Source organism: Armigeres subalbatus, chromosome 3 (assembly GCF_024139115.2).
Source record: "Armigeres subalbatus isolate Guangzhou_Male chromosome 3, GZ_Asu_2, whole genome shotgun sequence".
In the NCBI taxonomy this organism is placed as follows: Eukaryota; Metazoa; Arthropoda; class Insecta; order Diptera; family Culicidae; genus Armigeres; species Armigeres subalbatus.
In genome coordinates this window covers 84,905,569-84,926,331 of record NC_085141.1, presented here as the reverse complement: position 1 = coordinate 84,926,331, position 20,763 = coordinate 84,905,569, and the positions used below count along the sequence as shown (strand labels likewise).

Sequence of the window (20,763 nt, the reverse complement as noted above, 5' to 3'; positions counted from 1 at the left end):
CTCAGGACCGGATTTAGCCGGAAGGGGGCCCCGGGGCCGACAGTATGTGGGGGCCCCAAAATGTACAAAAAAGGTTGGTTTTGGTACATAAGATTTGTAGGGGCCCGGGCCACGCCCACCCCTGACCCCCACAAATCCGGCCCTGGCTGCCCGCATAAGCTTTCATGAATTTTCTATAACGTACAAGTATTCCCTAAAAAATGTCTTTATCTATAAAATAAATCATGCTAATTGGTCCATCCGTTCGCAATAAAACGCCTCAAGGTAAACTTGCAGCAAAAACAATTTGATTTCAAAGCAAACAAACAAGATAGCCAAGAACGTTTACGAGGGTTGGCTGTTTGGGTGGAAGTCAAAAACAAACAACAATTCGCTTTATTGAACGACGTTCCTACGAAGTATCGACCATCCTGGATAATGCTGGCCGAGTAACCCGTTCAAGAACATTCGAACAGCCCAATCGCCCAACATCCCTGATGCAGAAATTTTGATGCGTTCTGATAACACTTTCTACAACGCCAACGTAACCCGGGAGTATGACTAAAATCAGTGGCGTAGCCACGGGGGTGGTTTTGGACACAACCCCTCCCCCCAAAGACACAAGTTTTAGAAGAATTTTTTTTTAGACTGCGAATCTAATCTAGTCTGTCTGAAATTAAGCTCTATGCCATCGAGCAATTTGTTTCTAAAACTAATTTGCAACACCCTACCTGACCAACTTGACCTTATCGTTTTCTAAAAAAGTCAAAAAAACAAAGCAACATCAAACAGACTCCACATAATCGCGATATATTAAGGACACTCCTCACGGAATCCAAGTTTCAAAGTGCTCGCGTTTTCGGGGGCACACCACTCGATACGGAGGCTGCGCACAACTGTCATTTTTGTTGATTTAGTTTTGACGCAGCATGCGTGAAATAATAAAAATGACAGTTGTGCGTTGCTTCTGTATCGAGTAATGTGCCCCAGAAAACGCGAGCACTTTGAAACTTGGATTCCGTGAGGAGTGACCTTAAAGCAAACACCGAGTACAAGAAACTTTACGACATTTTGTATAATTCTTTTCAGGATGATCTGCAACGTCGCTTTAAACCTAATCCCGAAAGCTTTTGGCGTTACGTCAACTTTCGGCGAGAGGGGCTTCGATTGCCTTCCACGATGACTAGCGGGTAAACCCCGTTGAGCATAATGTTAACCCGCATAATTATCAACTATATGCGAATAATAACTCAAATTGTTTGTGATGATAAATAACATTACCATTACAATTTGGATTGTTATGTGTAAAAACAATAAGTATACCTCTTCATTTGTGGTTTCAACATCATGATATATTGTTTTCGTCGAATCTATTATTTGGGTAATGGGCGGTTAAGTATAATTACCATTCAAAATCGGATCATTTTCAGTACAAATTTTTCAGCCTACAGCATATGTTGTAGTTGTAGTACAATCCTCGCTCCCATATGGAAACAGTAGCGAATGTAGTAATGGTATAGTTTTGACCGTACAGAAAAAAATGCTGTACCATATCCTTTGATGTTTGTCACTTTTATTCTTTTTTATTATTTTCTTTGTGATATAAAGATTGAAAGATACTAAATATCAGTAATTAGTATTCCCGAAAACGATTTATTTGTTAAAATATATGAAATATGTCGTAGTTATTGTGAGAATCTGTTCTACACATCAACATTGTCTTGGGGACTCTCCGTGCACATTCTCCTCAGAAATCGAAGTTTGCTGTAACAAGCGTATGGTGTCAAATTTAGTTCCAAAGATCAGTTTTATATATTTAATATACATAATATACATACCTAGTTATCGTTTATGGAATATGCTGATGATCGATTTCGAGGTTCCCTGAAATTTCCGGCCGTAAAGTTTGCAAATTTCCGGCCGTAAAATCTAGAAATACACAGCCACTATTGTCTCAATACAAAGAATTTATATTCACTAATTTCACAATTTATTTGACTTACTTTTGCTTGTCGAATCCAAGAGAACATGCCTTTATATGTACAAACAAAACTATATTTTAAACAAACAAATCAAACAAATTAAATTAAACAAATCAGTAACATATTTTTAAGTAAGATACAGCGGCTGCGTTGTTGTTTTTTTAACTGCTGTTATGGCTACGGCTCGGGTTGTAAAATTATACATTCGACACACATACTTCTTGAAGAACATTAATGCATGTCGTAATTTTATCTTTGCAAGATATAATTTGGTGGTGTATGCGTCAATCCGCGATGAACTTCTGTTTTCCGTGCATGGTAATCCATATGCGATGATGCTATTACCACGCAGTACCATACTACAAACAGTTTCGTTATGTTTTTGTGATGTTTGCTCATTAATTCTGTTCTAGTTTGGAAAATAAGGGATTGTAAAGAAAGAACGTGTTGTATGTTGACAACTAGTAGTATAAGTTGGGAATAATACGTGCTTTTAAGCATAAATGGACAGAAACATGAATTGTAACAACATGACTTGCTTCATATAAATAATATCGACCAATCTACAAATGGTTTTTTATTATGCGGGAACGTACTGACGCAATTGACGTTAGCCATAAAATAACCCGTAACTTAAAGAATGTATATTTACGTCAAACGTCCATTATGACTTAGGTCCGTTATGCCTAATGTCTTAATGTACGTTAGGCACGATGGACGTTAGGCATGATTCTGCCTTCTTTATGTCATGGGCTGTTCTTTGGATCATTTTATGCCTAACGTCCATTATGCCTAACGTACTTATGCCGAATGGGATATACCCCAGTATGCGTATGCTGACTCCAATCCCCCAAATTTCCAGGAGACCATGATGCACAATTTTGCTTACAATCCCTTGCTTTCTAATGTAACAAATGCTGCTCTAAATCGATTTATCAATCAAGCCTCATACCCGTTTTTCAATCCTCAATTTTGCTTTTCAAATCCATTCACCAAATCAATTCGACAAATTCACCAATTTCAATTGTTTCATTGTTAAATTTCAGTTTGTTTTGAATGTCGAACGTCTAATTTATCATCATTTTGAATGTTTTCTCCCTTAAATTGCCCCTTACACAATGAAAATTAGCTTTTGTCTTACAAGTTCATGCTTGTACGAAAGTTTAGAAACATGTATACTAAGAGTATTGAAACTCATATTGATCTGAAGGCCAAGTCTCTTAGAACCCAAATTTGAATCTACTTGCGTCGCAGCATGCGTAAAATAATAAAAGTGACAGTTGTGTGTTGCCTCCGTATTGTGGGGTGTACCCTTGAAAACGCGATTAAATTTAGTTAAATTTCACTCATTCTAGACAAAATCAAATTTGAAAGATATGCTTTTGTTTTCGCTGTATTGGCTTGAAAGAAGCATTGACTCATTGACCTAATGAAAAAGCAAAATCCGTTCATTTAGTAGTGAGTTCGTCTCGCACAAAGAAAACCTTCTTAACGTAAGGAGGGTATGTAAGGATCTACTTTCCATCTTGTTACCTATAACGGCGAATCATAGCCCAACAAGCGCATAAATTATTCTCACAATAGATCTGTCAAAGACTCTTCCACCGGGAAAATGCACAACGTTGACTAACTGAACGAGTTCTTTTCAAATATTTTCTTTGTCTTCATCAAACACCGAATCACTTAGGCACCGAACAACCGGGCTCTGGCTGCCACCTTGATGGACGGCGACCGTTGATTCTATCGACGGTAACTATCGCAACGCCCGATCGCAGTAGGTGGGTATGGGTTGGGTAACGAGATGGAATCCACCCGACCTGTTCGGTTATTGTTTGCCTTTTCCAGCGACGATGATCCTTCATAAAATATTCTTCAGTGGCTCGGGCGACCCTCGAAGTGCCCTTCTCCAGTCGCGCCGCCATTCATCAAGATGATGAGGAGCTGACAGTTCCCTGTTTTCTCACTTCGTCACACGGGCACGCACATACACACACACGCGTACACTGCTCTTTCTGATTAATATTTGTAAGGTTGGATTTTACTGGAGTTGTCAGACATGGCGCTTGAATATTTAGATTTGAGATGTGCTGAAGATTTTTCAACTCGTGTCGTACATTTTACGATACGAAAAATAGAGTTTTGCTACGAAGACCAGAAGAATGAGTCAAGCTTTTCGGCAACAAAAATGATAGGCACAAGTTTCTAACTCGAACGGTTGATCGAATCTTCGAATTTCGAAGGAGACATTCTTACGATAAGATAGGTAAATACAAAAATCCGTCTCATGTGCTGCTCATGAAGAAAAGTATACACTTACGATACTAAAATTTGAACTAGAAATAGCTTTCAAGAGCAGAGCAGAGCAACACACAACATTGAACCAAGAATCTTTTGAGTATTTATTACTTACTACACATGAGAAGAATGTATCAAGATGCAAAGATAGCTCCCCTAGGGTTACGACACTCATCAAAATTCACCAAGCACACAATAAACCTAAGCTATCTTAAACATAGATCAACAACCATTTGCCGTTTGACAGTGAATTGCGCAATTTAGTATCCAAAACAGGATGACCCTCCAAGCCCTTCAATATTGTTCCGCAATAAAAGAGCAATTACTTGCCTGGTTTCATTTTATTGCCTGGCGAAAGACTCCTGCCAGGCCCTGTAGAGCCCGTTGCAGCCAGCAGCCCAAGGAAATTCAATTAAGTTCCCAGAACAACTGTTCGCAGCAATCAATTACTTTCCTAATGGTCACCAGTTCTGTTTCAATTTGTGCCCTTCTCAAGCTCATTGTAGCAATTTACACGTCAGGTAGAGCGAGCGAAATGAATTCTACCATGCTGCGTCGTTCGTTACCAATAAAATGCCTCTTATATTGCCCACACTTCAGTTCACCCCCCGGAGGTGCGTACAAATCCATCCAAAGGGGGGAAGCAATTTTCCGTTGTTGGTTCGGTTCAATACGCACTCAACGTGATTCAGGAACTTCTGGCGCTCCCACAGCCATCATACTCGAAATGGAAACCTAATCCGCTGCCTTACTCGGAAGAGAAGCAATATACCGACTTGCCCCATCATTCGGTGTGGCGCATAACCGAAAACTGGAAAACTTTTGCTCAGTTTTACAGCCGCCCGTTTGCTTACTTGCCGTGGGCGTTTAGTCTCGTAACTCCGAGATCGATTCCGGCCCGTATAAGATGTGCGAGAGATAGGCAACTCAAACAAACTTTCCAACTATAATTAAACTTTTTGCCGGGGACTCATTCAACGTCCCTGGCTGACTATACTCTAGTGCGGTGCGGTTGAGTTTGCGAACGATTTGTACGGGCACGGCGGGAACCGGATGTTTGGAATTGAGACAATGAAGATTCAATGGCGGTAAGGTGAAATATTAGTCGGAAACAGGAGACATTTTGTTGAAACGAATATGAAGCATGCCTGCTTGAACTCCCGAATTGAACGAACGAGATGATTGCAAAAATAAAGTGGAAAGTGTTCACCTTCTTGTTAGTCAATCGCTTTCTTCATAATTGTGTTATTGCTATTTATCAGATGAAAAAATTTCATCCATTGTTTTGTATACAAAAAATTACACAAAAATGAGCAAAATATCCAAGTAAATCGTGTAATCAGTAAGTGAACTTAACCATTCCAAACGAAATGTCAAGAGCAAAAGAAACGTCTTAATTCTTTTCGTGCTCATCAAGTCATTGCACGGATGGGTAGAGTTCTCTTCTGAAGCCACTTTCCGCCCTTCTGCCCAACCGTTTCTACCCGATCCAATAGCGCCATGACTAGATTATCCAATTAACAGGTAATTATCTCAACATTACAAAACATTTAACAATGGTTAATTCCGTTTACTTTGTAACTTTGAACTGCGAGGGGCTTACCGCTACTACAGCAGATTGTGGAAACTTTCAAATCGCCCGCCGCAATCTGCCCCGTCCCACACTCCACCGCAAAAGGCAACGAAGCACGTGGTCGTTTCGAACTTTTCAATAGATGTATTCCGTTCCGTAATGCCAGGTCAACCATCATTCGGGGGAGGGAAGCGTTGATAGCTCCTGTCTGTTCAACTTGCCGTACGGGAAAACACCGATTCACAAAACTAATCGCATCAGCAAACTTCTTGACTTTTAGCCGGGGCTAAGCTGCGAAAATCACTGCCGAAAGCTTGTTTCCGGTCCATTCTTAGGTTGCTGGTAGAATCTTGATTCGGGATCGTGTGTAGCACAAGTTTGCGAACGTCCCATGTTTACCTCCAGGAAGGATGCTCGAGCGCTACCTATGTGTAAACCACCCACCAGACACAAACACACCCCCCTCGACTTCTGGGAAGATTGCTTCAGGGATGAACAAAGCCGCACCCTTTGTCAGTCACTCGTGAGGGAGCTCATCCGGGAAGAATACCTACTTATATGGGTGTGGGTGCTGCGCGCTGCAGGTGGGAATGCAACAATGTTTACTTGAGAAGTGGATTTCGTAACTCCCCGGATCCGAATGCATTCTTCGAGTTTGATGAGGAGAGGGCGGTGGGGTGGTCGTACTTGTGCGAAAGGTTGTGCGCTTCAGCGCAGACACTGACTTCTGCCAGCGCTTGTTATTGTTGTGGATGGCAAATGGCTTCAGTTTCCCGGAGTGAAGAAGATTACTTAGCACCAGGTAATGGCACCGTGTGCTTAAGTGTCTTTCCGTGGAAGAGTGTTTACAAGATGAGTGGGATAATAGTTTGCCAAAGCAGGAGCGAAGGTGTTGCGAATCATAGCTGCCGCGTTCGCCTGGCAGATGAAGTTCTCCGTTGATGGTTATTGCAGCTGGCGGAAAGTTTGGTGGCATTTATCATAGGAGAAGTTTTGAGCACCACACAAATGTTTACGTGAGTGCTGTTAAGCCAAGACCGTATCAAGAACTGTAAAAAGCAATTTGATTAGAGTTTGGAAAAGATTTAGTGCTGCTAAGACCAATTAAAAGGAACCACAGAATGGAATTCTGCGCTTTTAACTATCTTGTATGTACACCCAACCGGCGGTTGTTAGATTTTCTAACAATTCTGTATAAGAATCTACCAAAACCTGTATAAAAACTGGGCATATGCGAAATTGTTAGATTCTTATACAAAAAATGTAAGCTATCATACAAATATTGTTAGAAAAGCTTACAAAATTGTTAGATTCTTATACAATACTTGTATAAGAATCTAACATTTTCGCATATGCCCAGTTCTTATACAGGTTTTGGTAGATTCTTATACAGAATTGTTAGAAAATCTAACATCCGCCGGTTGGGTGTAGAGGAGAGAGAGAGACCTGTCATATATCGTCTACTTCTGGATTTTAGTACTTCAGAAGATCAATAATAATCATTATCTCATTGACCTAATCAACCGGATAGCCGAAATTTAAGTAAGTATTATGTCACATATGTATATTTAACGTTTCGCTGTTATAGTTTCTGTTTGAGACTAAACGCATAATGCAAAGCCATATGACCCTCTGTTCAAGTTATGCTTCGAAGAAAAAGGAAATTAACGGGACCATAACTGCGGTAAGTAATTCTTTTCTTCAGACCGCATTGCACTCTCGTAATATTTTGCGATTCTATTTTCCCTTTGCTGCAGGACGTTTTTGATATTGCTGTGCACCTCCGCCCACTGGCGGAGACAGAGGTGGGGCACCACACGATGCAATCACACCATTGTTCTCATACGCTATTGTTCTTGCGCCAAGTGGTGCCCCACCAAATAACAATAGCTGGCGACGCCAGTGCCTCCGCCGCCGTCGATTTCACCTAAGCCGCCGATTTTGGGTCGGCACGCCGCCAATCATAATTTTATCACGCTGACGACATATCTTTATCTATCTTCTATTCTATCTATCTATCCATATAAATAAAAATTAGTTTAGGTTCCCTTCCTGACGATTTAACTCATCAACGGGTTAATCGATTTGCAAAATTTTCTCTGAATTCTGGTATTTTGCGCTAGTAAAAATTGTTTTTCAATTAAGTCAAGAATCCCAAATTTGCATTCAATTATTTTTGAAACAGTATGAATAAGTGTCTCTAGATTATAAGTTTGTATTTGTAATAATAAATAAATAGTCGTGAAGTTGAAATCGCTATTAACCTTACGGGACTCACATGTAAACGACAAGTGTGCGTTTTTCGGAGGTGTTGTACTTTTTACAACAGTGCGGGGGAAGGGTCATCTGACCGAAACCCATTCGGCTGAAAGTCACTTGGACGAAAGGGTCATTCGGCCGAATGATTCATTTAGCCGAAAGGATCATTTTGCCGAAATGGTCATTTGGCCGAATAGGTCATTTAGCCGAATAAGACATTTGGCCGAATAGGACATTTGGCCGAAGAGGACATTTGGCTGAATACGACATTTGGCTGATTAGGATAGGCCGAATAGGACATTTAGCCGAATAAGACATTTGGCCGAATAGGACCTTTAGCCGAATAGGACATTTGGCAGAGGAGGACATTCGACCGAATAGGATATTTGGTTGATTATGACATTTGGCCGAATAGAACTTTTAACCGAAAAGGACATTTTGCCGAATAAGACATTTGGCCGAATAGGACATTTGGCAAAATAGATGATTTGAAAAGTGAGAAATGAGGAGTGAATAGTGAGACGTCGCACTTCTCACTCCTCATTTTGTACTTCTCACTGTGCAAAGTGAGTAGTGAGACGTCTTGGCACGGAAAATGCTGGGTAAAGCGTACCATTGGATCTTCGTGTACCTGAAGGAATAAAATAGATCCCATTTTGCCGTCCTCAGGCTCTTACTCAGCAGTTCCTATCCCTACCTCCTCGTGGTGCTGGCCGGGATACGAGCAACTTTAGGAAAGATCGGGTAACCAATCCCAATAGGAACTATGGTCGTATGCTGACAGGGAAGGGGGGGATTTGCTCCTATCCGGAGATGTAAATCTAATCAAGCGTCTGTTCCCCATGTTAGGGGCGGCTGATCATCGTCCGAGTGCCAGCGAAGGAATCTAAACTAAACTGTACACACCATGTGGCATCGTGTCAGCATTGAGAAGGCAGGCCCTTCAACGCGAAGTAGGGAGCGCAACCCTGGTAAGGTAGCCTACCGAAGATTCTACAGTTACCAAGAAAGGCAAAAGTAGAGCAAACGGATTGATTCAACAGCAACAGACCCGGCAACGAATAAAGGACAACGATTGGAAAGTCGGATCTTGGAACGTGAGAACTTTGAATGAACCTCCTGGGCTCCTGGCTCGTAAGCTGCAGCAGGTCGGCGTGACTGTGGCAGCAATCAAGGAAATACGGTGACCCAGAACTGGAGAACGTGAATTCTTGGCGGTGGATTCCATAGCGAACACTTCATTCAAGTGCCACATCTACTATAGCGGCGATGACAGAGTAGAACGAGGAGTTGGCATCATGGTGATCGGGAAGCGTGTTATTCGTTGAAAGGGCTAATTCTTCAACTGTAGCCTGATCAGCATCTATGCTCCAACGAACGATAAGCCTGATGACGTGAAGGATGAGTTCTATGAGAGCCGTGATAAGGCCTACGGAGAGCGTCCAACACACGATATAAAGATTGTCATCGGGGATGCAATTGTGCAGATTGGAAAAAAAAGTTTCTTACGCCCTGTCATTGGTACGGGAAGCCTTCATTCCGCTACCAAAAATAATGGTCTGCGACTTGTAACCTTTGCTGCTGCTAGAGGGATGGCAATACGCAGTACTTACTTCGAACGTAAGAATATCCGCAAACACACCTGGCAACATCCGAGTGAAGACACTTGCTCATAGATAGACCACATGCTGGTCGACGGACGACATTTCTCGGATGTTATAGATGTAAGGTCCTTCAGAGATCCGAACATCGACTCGGATCACTATCTTGTAGTTGCAAAAATTCGGGCGCGACTCTCCAGCGTCACGAATTCACGAACAACAGAACGCTTGTCAGCTGAAGGAGTTGCTGAACAGTACCACCAGAAGCTGGACGAGTGGATAGGATATGCCACCGGATCTGGCGACGTCAACAGATTGTGGGAACATATTTACAAAGCTGTGACTACAACAGCGCAGGAAGTGTTAGGCACTGCACAGCGACGCCAACGAAATGGTTGGTTCGATGAGGATTGCCAGCGAGTGACGGACGAGAAAAATGTTGCTAGGAGTCGAATAAGGTGTGCCATATTTTGACCATATTTTGCCAATTTGACAATGCAATAATCAACAATCAGGAGTATTCATTATACATATAAGCCTCCATGTGAAATCGGAGTTATTGAACAACTAATGCATAAATTTTAACTCACGTGCTTTACTATGTATCTACCTACCAAAGAAAAAAACAATTCTATATGTTCAACACAATTTGTTGAGGGTTTGTGGAAAACAAAGTAAGTTGACACACAGTCTACAATATCGACTCATTTTTTTTTTCTTCATTTGGTCTACATTTCAACTACAACTTAACCTGGTTTCAACTAAGTGTTTCCTATTAGCATTTAAAGTAACCGTTATAATTGAGGCTTTTCTATGCCTGCCATTGTATACATGTGTTTTGTGTATCTTATGTAGCAAACACAATGAATATACTGGCAATCAATTAACTAATCCGTTTATTGTACACTTTTATTGTTTTTGTTTTTTAGGAAGATTTTATATTTCATTTGTTTCCCCAATTGAGTTTCATTCTTTCAATGAAGCTGGATAGAAACAATAATGTTATGTATCATCTTTGCTTACAAACTAAGTTTTTATTTTAAAGTTAGTTTGCTTCACGTTTTGGATTATTTTCAACTATAAAACATAACACGCTTGCTTTTCACATACTAAAGGGCCACGCAGAATGGGTACTTTTGCGAACGTTTTGATTCTTTTCCCGTTTTGACGCACGCAAATGCAAATGCTGAAACCATAACTTGTTTTCATCTACGAGCTCCGATTCGTATTTTTTGCTATGCCGCTCAACTATGGCGAATACAAAACGTGCCGCATAATAGTAAAGCATCGCGCTCGGCCCAAAACCTATTCTCACAGCCTCAGTTCTCAGCCTAAGCACACAGTCTGAGCACACAGCATGCTGGATGCGCACACAGCCTGAACACACAGCGCAAGTTTTGAACTTGAGCTCGAGCCTGAGCTGAGCTGCACCGCGTTCATTTTTCGCACCCATGTTCGATGCTAATGGTGAACACGAGCTTGAAGGAGAACGCGCGCTCGAAATTAACATGAACCTGCAAAAAATGCACTCAAGCTCAGCGCCGCTCATGTTTTCGTGAAGACTGAGCTTTAAAAACGAATATTGTTGATCGGGTTAAACTTTAAAATGAGTTCAAAATGTTTTTAAATAACTTCCAGGTCACTAGTGGTGTTGAAGAATCTCTAAAGACTCTTGTTGAAACTTATAATAAACTGTTAACTGACTGTACTAGATCATTTATTAAAACTGTTAGGATTAAAGGAGAATATTGTCCGTGAATGACTTACAACCATAGGCGTAACTAGAGTCTCGGCCTAGGGGGGGGGACATGGCACCAGCTAGTGGGATGTAATTTTCAAAGGCGATTTAAAGCACTGTGCGCATGGATTGCAATAGAAATTGTTTGACTAAGTTTATCGCTCATTCGTCCTAGAACTAACATAAAAAAAAAATCGTGAATAATACAATTGATTTCCAATGATGCTGTGATTGCTTCAAAACGCTGTGTCTGTGTCAACTTGTCCTATCCATGTTACTTAATGTGGATAAGTGTGTAATCTAAGATTCAAGAATCTTTTTCGAATTATCTATAAATGAAATTCGATATGAGTATATTTCTGAAAGTTTTCAAGCATTTCCATGATTACTTAATGCATAAAGATCTCGATTTTTTTGAAACTTGAAATTTTTGAAACTCTTTAGATGTGGAATAAATTCCACGAAATTTTGTCATAATCAATATAAGTATTCATGCAATTCCAAAATGTATGCTATGTGCTGAAATAGTTAAGTACCGATGAACACAAATTTGGAATCCTAAAGTGTTTTTATGAGTCATAAAATTATGAGTCATAAATCAAATTCCAGAATAACATAGGGTTTTTGTAGTTACTGACGTTAGGAAGAGGCTTTATTATGGTTTTCTGAATAGGTGAGAGATTTCTCTGCAAAAATCAAAGAGACTTGAGAAGCAACCAAATCGATCTGAATTGTGCTGCAAAAAAAATGTTTTCTGATACGAACTGGTTTCTAAATCTATTTTTTTTATCCTAAAAAGCAAATTCTAACTAAAGCAGGCACAAAAGAGTTTTCCGATGATCCTTATGAAATCGCCAAAAAATTAAATGGAACAAGATCTTTTGAGGATTATAAAAATATTTCTTTAATGCAATCTCTGTTGTGAGTGCGAAGGTTGCCTAAGTTTTGTCCTAATACTTTCAATGGAATGCGTTGTTGATTTTTCTGTCATTGTAACAAAGATTCTTAAGTTTTATAATATTATATCTTTCTGTGCCAGAATTATATAGCGAGAGCAAAAAGCTCTATAGGAATATGATCAACTGTTTTGCGGCATACCTTGCGATTATTTAACTCGAAGATTTTCGAAAGAATGGTCGTTCGAAATTTCATTGACCGGATTTGTGTACATGTGCTCATTTTGATGTAGTTGCTTCAGTCTTTTTTGAAGCGGATGGTAGTTTAATAGAACAGAAATATTTATATCTTAATACAATTATGTTTTTATGTTTCTGCGACCAGGATACTAGTCAAACAAATGCAGAACAAATTTATTATTTTTAGCTAGCAACTGAATTAGAAGCGGCATTGATTTTAGCTTGAAAATCGAGAAAATGTTCCCGGGGGTCCAACTTAAATATTTCGATGCTTTGCTGAACAGATGGTCATAGATGTGATAACGCAACAAAAAAATATGTTTATAGAATTCATAATCAAAATTAAGAAATATGTAGGAAATGTGTAAATGAAATAAAAACTGACTAAGTTGGAATTACTTTTCAAAATTTTCTGGGGGGGCCACAAGTAGGTCTGGAGGGGGCCAGGCCCACCCCGGCGCCCCCTTTTTAACGCCAATGCTTACAACCTTTGGCGGTTAATATAAATGAAAAACAACTATTTTAAGAAAGTCAAGCGTTATCCTAACGACATGCAAATTGCTGCATTGTTGTATCATACTTTAAAGAAAGTTAAAACAGCTAAAGTCCAAGGAAAAAAGTTTGTTTTTGGAGCGATCATATAGCCTTTACCGTATACTTAGTATACGAGAAAGGCAAAAAATATTATGAAAACATATTAAAAAGCACACTCTAATGTGTGGAAAAAGTTAAAAGAAATTTTTGGTCGTACCAAAGCTACAGAACAAATTAGACTTCGGAATAGTCATAACGTTGAAGGCTCTGGTTTAGAGACCGCTGATGTATTTAATAGCTTTTTTTAACCATTGGAATTAAATTCGCTAATAAAATTGCAAGCAATAACTTTGATTTTTTTGAAACCTGTCAAACGTGTTGAAAGTTCTATTTTTCTGAGACCTGCTAGTGTAAATGAAGTTTACGTTATTATCAGTCAGCTCGACGTAAATAAAAGTAAAGGGTACGATAATATACCGGCAGATCTGATGAAGGCTAATGTGGGACCATTTTCACAAATTATCGCTGATCTCTTAAACGGATCCTATCCGAATATTCTAAATAGCTAAAGTCACTCCGGTATTTAAATCTGGTGACTCGTCTGATCCTACTACCGTCCAATTTCAACTTTGTCGATTCTCAACAAAATTTTTGAAAAGCTTTTAACTAGCCGAATTATGAAACTCTTGTGTGATAAAGATGTTCTGTACAAATATCAATACGGGTTTCGTGAAGGCTGTGGAACAGCAACTGCTATCACCGAGCTCTTTGATGCGTTGACTGGTGAAATTGATCGGAAAAAGATTGTGGGCGGATTATTCATTGATTTGAAGAAAGCGTTTGACACTATAGACCACAAAATTTTATTAGATAAACTTGATCGTTATGGAATAAGAGGTATTGCCAACGATTTCAAGAGTTATCAAGAGTTATCTATCAGATAGGAAGCAGTTTGTTGAAATAAATGGTGTTCGCAGTAGTTGAAATAGGACTCTCACAGGGCAGTAATATAGGACCCCTACTTTCTTGATATTTATCAACGATTTGGGTAATTTAAAACTTCGTGGAATTCCTCAACTTTTTGCTGATGACACGGCATTGTTTTACCCTCATCACAATGTGGAATCAATAGTGGAAGACATTGAATCAGACCTGGGTATTTTATTATATTTTTATTTATTTTATATTTTTTTATAAAGTATTTTAATGGTAATATGCTTTCTTTGAATTTAACAAAGACAAAGTTCATGGTTTTCCACTCACCACCAAATATTGCCGCATTCTGATCCATGCATCGGAAATTTGCGTACAGAAAAAGTATCATCCTTTCAATACCTGGGGCTTCACTTAGACCTTTGCCTTTCATGGGACAAGCACATACAACATGTAGCATGTAAAGTATCTTCGCTATGTGGACTTATGAGAAGAGTCCGCTCTTTTGTGCCTCCAGGGGCCTGTAGCATAATCGAAACTTTACTAATAATATTAGTAGAGTAGCTTGTAACTTGTATTTTTTTTTGTTGCATAATGAATCTACAAGTATGAATTTACAAGACTAATATTACAAGTAAACCGCACTAATAATATTAGTGGAATTTACAAGTAACTGTTGCATAAAGAAAATACAAGTAGAAATTATTAGCGTTGGCTTGTAGTTTCTTTTACAAGTATGAATGGTGCTGTGATTTAATTTACAAGTAGCTTTTATTTTATTATTTAAGCTGTGCAAAGCAATTATGCATCGTTTAATTGTTTTTAACGACTCAACAGAGAAAAAACTATTATTCTAGTTGCTTCAAATTACCATTAATGAAATACTGTGCATTAAGAATAAATTTCTCGTTCCGATATAACACTGAGAATTATGAAAATTTTCAAATGACTTTAAATATAGTAGAAGTACTTTAAGTGCTGACATCATGTATTCAAATGGAGGAGCGCTAAAGATCATTAAATTATACAGTTCACAGAAACACAAAACTACTCAAAAGTGGGTTGTTTAGCACCAATCCGTACTTTGGACCAATATCCCAATTTTGAGTGAAATGAGTTTCGTAACACTTAGTAGTTTAACTTAATTCTCTTAAAACATATTAACCAAAGCTGAGTTTAGTTTACCCAAAGTTGACTTTATCCATCTCAAAATTGAGAATATATTAAGAGTTCGGTGCATGATCTCTCATGTTTCGGACAGCAGAACGATCGCGCGGTCGGCCGAATTATTGTGATCTGCATTGCGCGGCCGGTAATAAAATTAATCAGTTCGGTGCGTGATCTCTCATGTTTCGGACAGCAGAACGATCGCGCGGTCGGCCGAATTATTGTGATCTGCATTGCGCGGCCGGTAATAAAATTAATCAGTTCAGTGCGTGATCTCTCATGTTCCGGACAGCAGAACGATCGCGCGGTCGGCCGAATTATTGTGATCTGCATTGCGCGGCCGGTGATAAAATTAATCAGTTCAGTGCGTGATCTCTCTTGTTTCGAAGCGGGCTTGGTAGTCATATGGCTACTGCTTCTGCCTCATACGCAGGAGGTCGTGGGTTCAATCCCAGGTCCGTTCCATTCTCATACTTTGTATCTTTCTCTTTATTTCTCATGTTCTAGCAATCGCTAGAACTGGAAATGGATTTCCATACCGTTTCCATTACTATTCCTATACCTTCAACTTGAGTATTCTAACAGTAATCTGCTAGAATTGGAAATGAACTATAGAGCTCGTTTCCTACATCCAATTAGAAATTCCATCAGTTACCTTCTCCTACCTATCACATTGGCAGCTCGTTAACCAAGACGGACCTCTGCCTCTCCAACCTAACCCAGAAATTCCAACAAATTCCGCATGAACTCGTGGCAAGTGCAGAGGTATATTCGGCTTGCAGTGGGCGAGTGATTGCATCATCATTTCCTCCCCTTCCCTACATTGACTTGCATTCTGACGTGGCAGGCGCCAGTATGACCTAACAAATGAGATCACCAGTACTTGTACATTGAAGATGTGTGCTAGTCCCAAGCAAACATCTGTTGGTTCCCTGTGCAACAACAGCTGATCTGGTCATAATGGAGTAGCAACTACGAGCAGTCAATCAAGCTCAAGCTCAAGCTCAAGCTCAAAATTGAGAATATATTAATTTACTGAAGTTTGTATTATTGTATTATTGTAGTATTATTATACTAAACAATCTCGTTTAAGATTATGCATATTGCTTTATGTTTGACAACAATCATGGGAAAGAAAAAAAACGGAAAACTACCTGAATTCTAAGTTGAATTTATTACGATATTTTCATCAGTATTTTGAACTTAAAAAGAAATCGTCCAAATTTCATAATCAAATTAAAAGCAAAACCTAAACCCGCACAAGTCTCACAATACACGTAAATTAAACCCTCTTCAAAACCCAACAAGAAACAAGTCTAGCGGGATTCGATTTGTCATGGAGCATACGTTCGCGTACCTTACAAATCGCCTTAATTAAAACTTAAGTCAATCCCAAAGACCACATAAAAACGACTCCAGTGTATATTACATTGGCTTGGTTAAAAATGCCAATACCACGAAGCCGGCCTTATGGGCCAAACACAATTGATACGTTTGCGTGCGTTTTGACAGTTTTCCCATGGGAACGCACGCAAACGTATCAATTGTGTTTGACCCATTAACCGCGGAATCAATAAATTTACAGAGAGTGTTCCGTGCATACCTATCGCAGTCAAAATATATATTCTATCTGCAAATTTGCAAACAAACGTAAACAAACCGTTTACCTCCGCATTGACAGTGAACTGTCGGATGAATTTTGACAGGTAAATGAACCTGACGGACTTGTAATTTCAACCTTACTAATATTACAAGTACTAATATTATTAGTTGGCAAAGCATTATTATGCGACGCAAATTACAAGTACTTGTAATTTGTTGACTTGTAACTTGTAACTTGTAGCTAATATTTTTAGTCTGATTATGCTACAGGGCCCTGAAGCCCTGTTGCGATTTTATTATGCGTGCATTCATTCTATACTGCAATATCTCATTATAGTTTGGGGTCATCCCGCTAAGTCAAAATTTAAAAAGATTCAAACATTACAAAACAGATGTGTGAACGTGATTTTTAACTTGCCTCCATTATCTTCTACCGTTTCGCTTTATTCTAGTCTACGGCACAGAATTATTCCTATCATCGGATTACGTTATTCTCAAACGATAATATTTGTGCATAACACTTTATACAACTCAAGACAAAATTTTCAAAACGACTTATCTGCTTTTGTAAACAAAGATTCAAACGACGATTTGACGAATCTGATAGCTCTCCCACGCAAACCAACACCATCAATAGGTAGGTGAAGGATTCCGCTACCTGTTGATGGTGCTGGTTTGCGTGGGAGAGCTATCAGATTCGCCTAATCGTCGTTTGAATCTTTGTTTACAAAAGCAGATAAGTCGTTTTGAAAATTTTGTCTTGAACTCTAAGTTTCATCATAATATCGTATTTTCGACAAAAGACAGCTTTCAGAGCACTAGAAATGCTAATGGGTTATTGAGAAGCGATGCTTCCACGAACATAGGTCTTGTGCGCATCACATACCACGGTCCATCCAAATATAATGCACTTCCAACAGATTTGAAGTCAATAACAAATAACATCATTTTTAAAAACAAGTTGAAGCAGTATGTAATTAGGAATGTTAACGAATTTCTTTTCTAATCGTGTCGCCCGTTTGCGAATGCGGGTTTTCTAGCACTTGCTAGTTTTTCCCTGCATCTTATGTTAATTGTAGCTCAATAGTATCTTATCTATCTATATATATAAAAATCAATCTATGTATGTATGTTCGCTAACTACTTCTGAACCACTTGGCCGAATTCAACCAAATTTGGTACACACGTTCTCTATCCTCAGGGGAAGTTGACAAAGGGGGTGGGAGGGTCATTTAGAAAAGGGGGAGGGGTTTTGTTTAGAAAACGAACAATTATGTGTAACTTGCATCTCCTAGGGCCGATTTCAATCAAATTTTGTACACATATTCAATATAAGGAGACAACCATATGAGAGTGTAATCTTTGAAAGGGGGGAGGGGTCTGGAGGGAGGGTATGGTTCAGAAAACGGGTAATTCAGAGTAAATTCTGAACCCCTGCACCGATTTCAACCAAATTTGATACAAACATTCTCTACCCTAAACAAAAGATAACAAAGCGGGTGGGGCGGTCATTGTAAAAAAAGGGAGGGTATGGGGGAGGTTGTCTTTATAAAACGAGCAATTCAGTGTAACTCCCAACCCCAGTACCCATATCAACCAAATTTTGTACACATATTCACTAAGAGTAGTCGATCATATGGAAGTGTAATTTGGTAAAGAGGGAGGGGCTGGGGGAGGGTATTGTTCAGAAAACAGGCAATTCAGTGTATCTTTTGAACCCCTGCACCGATATCATCCAAATTTGGTACACACATTCTCTATCCTAAGGAGAAAATAACAAAGATAAAGAACCATTCAGTGTAACACCTAACTCCCAGGACCGATTTTAACCAAATTTGGTACATACATTTTCTATCCTAAGGAGAAGCTATCAAAGGAGGTGGGAGGGTCATTGGGGAAAAAGGGAAGTTATGGGGGAAGGGGTTGTCTTTAAAAAATGAGCAATTCAGTGTAACTCCCAGGATAAATTACAACCAGATTTGGTACACTTATTCTCTATTTTTGGAAGATGTTTATTGAAAAGGTAGAAGGGCCAAACAAATATATAAAAATAGATTGATACAAAGGAACAATTCTATGAGCGGTAGATCTACCTCTGTGGGTTTTGTGCTACAGCATTGGACATTTTAATTGAATAATTTACTTTTCAGTCCCTAGCAAAGCCGAATACATATAGCTATTAGCTATCTATATATCTCGGATACTTATTCAACGTATGTGACGTATGTGATTTTGTAAACAAAAATTTAAACGTTGATTTCTGCAATCTGATAGCACTCCCACGCAAACCATCGCCACATACAGGTAGGGGAGGTTTCGGCTACATGTTCGTTGTGTTGGTTTGCGTAGGAGTGCCATCATATTTGACAAATCGACGTATGCATCTTTGTTTACAAAATCACATACGTCCTTTGAATAAGTACCCGAGATATATAAAACTCAATGTTTGTATGTTTGTGTGTATGCTCCAGCCTAACTTCTGAACCCATTATTGTATTGTTTAGTTATCGATCAATTTAACCATTTATCGAAATTATGGTTGCCCAGTGACAAGCAATGATTAATGTGTTTCCTTCTGGATGGTGAATGTGATCCCTTCTTTAAAATAGACGTTTGCCCGGAATAAGGCATCGGTGGATGTTTTTCCTTCTTTAGAAATAAACGTTTGCCCGGAATATGGCGATTATGGGTTTGCTCCCTTCTTCAAAACCAGTCAATGTTTTCAAATGAAATCTGCCTTCTTCTGATCAAATGATGAAGTATCGATAAGAAAACGCAATTATCCTGTTGACCAATTGGTTTATTCATTTTCCGATTGTGAAAAAAAACTGCGAATCAAACTGGCAATTCCGAGCAAGGCCGGGTACATAAAGCTAGTAATTAAATAAAGCCACACCGTTATCACTTTGTTGTAATATATTTTTGATTTTGTTCCGGGAATCTCTTCAAAGGAGCTAAGCTTCACTGGAATTCACCTTAATTCATGATAGTAGTTTCTACCCCGCGTTTTAATTTGTTTGTTAGTAAGTGTCCATTACCAGGAGGCTCAGAATATGAACTCTTTGGTATGGGGTTCAGAGGAGGGCATAAAAAAAATTGTGGAGAAATTTACAAAAAAAAATCTGGATGAAGAAATGGCTGGAGAAATGTCTGAACGAATTCCTTGCGGGTTCCTAATGTTGTTCATAACAATTTTATCAATGCTAAAATATTGGAGTTTGGTGGGATGCAGATGACGGACGGTACATGGAGGAGGCGAATGAATCACGAGTTGCATAAGCTGCTGGGAGAACCATCCATCGTTCGCACCGCGAAAATTGGACGACTGCGGTAGGCCGGGCAGGTAGCCAGAATGTCGGACAGTAACCCGGTGAAAATGGTTCTCGACAACGACCCGATGAGCACAAGAAGGCAAGGTGCACAACGGGCAAGGTGGATCGATCAGGTGGAAGATGACTTGCGGACCCTCCGTAGACTGCGTGGTTGGCGACGTGTAGCCATGGACAGAGCCGAATGGAGAAGACTCTTACATACCGCACAGGCAACTTCGGCCTTAGTATGAATAAATAAATAAAATGCTACTCACATTCCCATTCATATATATTTATATACACAGAAAAAAGTATTGCGTGAAAAGAGAAAAATTCTAATTTTGTGGAGCAACGAAGAAGAATCAGACTGAGTGTCGGAAACTTCAAAATGACAAGCACTGTACGAAAAGTGTTGATATTTCTTGATATCAAGAATATTCGAGAAATCTAAAATGTTTCAAAATCACATAAATATATGACAAAATGCTTTCAAAGTATCATAAAACTTGTTTAAAAAATATAGCGGCATGTACCTAACACTCGTTTAAAGTTGCATATTCCAGTTGATTTTAATAATTAACTTTCACACCGAAAAAATAAACCAAAAATTGTTACCGTGCAACAAGTGGTTTGACGTTTACGGAACAGCTTTC

The 20,763-nt window shown here is 39.2% G+C and overlaps 1 protein-coding gene and 1 long non-coding RNA gene across 2 annotated transcripts in view; both read right to left on the bottom strand.

The window, feature by feature from the left end:
- Nucleotides 1–20,763, bottom strand: part of LOC134226697 (dopamine D2-like receptor) — a 1,014,775-nt gene that overhangs the window by 395,039 nt on the left and 598,973 nt on the right. The window lies entirely within an intron of this gene.
- Nucleotides 1,538–2,325, bottom strand: LOC134227116 (uncharacterized). Its single transcript, XR_009983613.1, has 3 exons — nucleotides 1,983–2,325; nucleotides 1,818–1,908; nucleotides 1,538–1,743 (listed from the first exon to the last, which is right to left on the bottom strand). It is a non-coding gene; the product is annotated as an uncharacterized LOC134227116 (long non-coding RNA).